Here is a 2,188-nt window from a genome sequence, read left to right on the forward strand (position 1 = left end):
TATCTGGCCGTCTATTTGTATCAGCTTTAATTTCTTTCCACAGTGTCTTGTAAGTTATAAGATCTGCGTACAGCTCTTTTTGTCTCCTTAGGTAGGTTTACTCCTAGATATTTTATTCTTTTTGTTGCAATGGTAAGTGGGAGTGTTCTCTTGATTTCACTTTCAGATAGTTCCTCATTAGTGTAGAGGAATGCCAGAGATTTCTGTGCACTAATTTTGTATCCTGCAACTTTACCAAATTCATTGATTAGCTCTAGTAGTTTTCTGGTGGCATCTTTAGGATTCTCCATGTCTAGTAAGCGTCACGTCATCAGCAAACAGTGACAGCTTTACTTCTTCTTTTCCGATTTGGAGTCCTTTCATTTCCTTTTCTTCTCTGATGGCTGTGGCCAAAACTTCCAAAACTATAGTGAACAAGAGTGGTGAGAGTGGGAAACCTTGTCTTGTTCCTGATCTTAGTGGCAATGCTTTCAGTTTCTCACCATTGAGGATGACGTTGGCTGTGGGTTTGTCACACATGGCCTTTATTATGTTGAGGCAAGTTCCCTCTATGCCTACTTTCTGCAGGGTTGTTAATCATAAATGGGTGCTGAATTTTGTCAAAAGCTTTCTCTGCATCTACTGAGATGATCCTATGGTTTTTCTCCTTCAATTTGTTAATGTGGTTTATCACATTGATTGCTTTGCGTATATTGAAGAATCCTTGCATTCCTGGACTAAACCCCACTTGATCATGGTGTAGGATCCTTTTTGAATGTGCTTGTTGGATTTTGTTTGCTAGTATTTTGTTGAGGATTTTCGCATCTACGGTCATCAGCGATACTGCCCTGTCGTTTTCTTTCTTTGTGACATCCGTGTCTGGTTTTGGTATCAAGTTGATGGTGGCCTCGAAGAATGAATTTGGGGGTGTTCCTCCCTCTGCTGTATTTTGGAAGAGTTTGAGAAGGATAGGTGTTAGCCCTTCTCTCAATGTTTGATAGAATTCGCCTGCGAAGCCACCTGGTCCTGGGCCTTTGTTTGTTGGAAGATTTTTAATCACAGTGTCAATTTCAGTGCTTGTGATTGGTCTGTTCATATTTTCTATTTCTTCCTGATTCAGTCTTGGCAGGTTGTGCATTTCCAAGAATTTGTCCATTTCTTCCAGGTTGTCCATTTTCCTGGCACAGAATTTCTTGCAGTAATCGCTCATGATCTTTTGTATTTCTGCAGTGTCAGTTGTTACTTCTCCTTTTTCATGTGTAATTCTATCAATCTGCGTCTTCTCCCTTTTTTCCTTGATGAGTCTGGCTAACGGTTTATCTATTTTGTTTATCTTCTCAAAGAGCCAGCTTTTAGTTTTATTGATCTTTGCTATCGTTGCCTTCATTTCTTTTTCATTTATTTCTGACCTGATCTTTATGATTTCTTTCCTTCTGCTAACGTTGGGGGTTTTTTTGGTTCCTCTCTCTCTAATTGCTTTAGGCGCAAGGTTAGGTTGTGTATTCGAGATGTTTCCTGTCTCTTAAGGTGGGCTTGTGTTGCTAGAAACGTCCCTCTTAGAACTGCTTTTGCTGCATCCCCTAGGTTTCGGGTCGTCGTGTCTCCATTGGCGTTTGTTTCTTGGTACTTTTTAAGAGCCTCTTTGATTTCTTCAGCGATCACTTCGTTATTAAGCAGTGTATTGTTTAGCCTCCGTGTGTTTGTAGTTTTTACAGATCGTTTCCTGTAATTGATATCTAGTGTCATGGCGTCGTGGTCGGAAAAGGTACTTGATACAATTTCAGTTTTCTTAAATTTACCAAGGCTTGATTTGTGAGCCAAGCTATGAGCTATCCTGGAGGATGTTCCGTGAGCCCTTGAGAAAAATGTGTATTCTGTTGTTTTCGGATGGAGTGTCCTATAACTATCAGTTAAGGGCGTCTTGTCTAATGCATCATTTAAAGCTTGTGTTTCCTTATTTATTTTCATTTTGGATGATCTGTCCATGGGTGAAAGTGGGGCGTTAAAGTCCCCTGCTATGAATGTGTTACTGTCGATTTCCCCTTTTATGGCTGTTAGTATTTGCCTTAGGTATTGGGGTGCTACTATGCTGGGTGCATAAATATTTACAATTGTATCTTCTCCTTGGATCGATCCCTTGATCATTCTGTAGTGTCCTCCTTTGTCTCTTCTAATAGCCTTTATTCTAAAGTCTGTGTTGTCTGGTATG

This window comes from Lagenorhynchus albirostris, chromosome 2 (genome assembly GCF_949774975.1).
Source record: "Lagenorhynchus albirostris chromosome 2, mLagAlb1.1, whole genome shotgun sequence".
NCBI lineage: Eukaryota > Metazoa > Chordata > Mammalia > Artiodactyla > Delphinidae > Lagenorhynchus > Lagenorhynchus albirostris.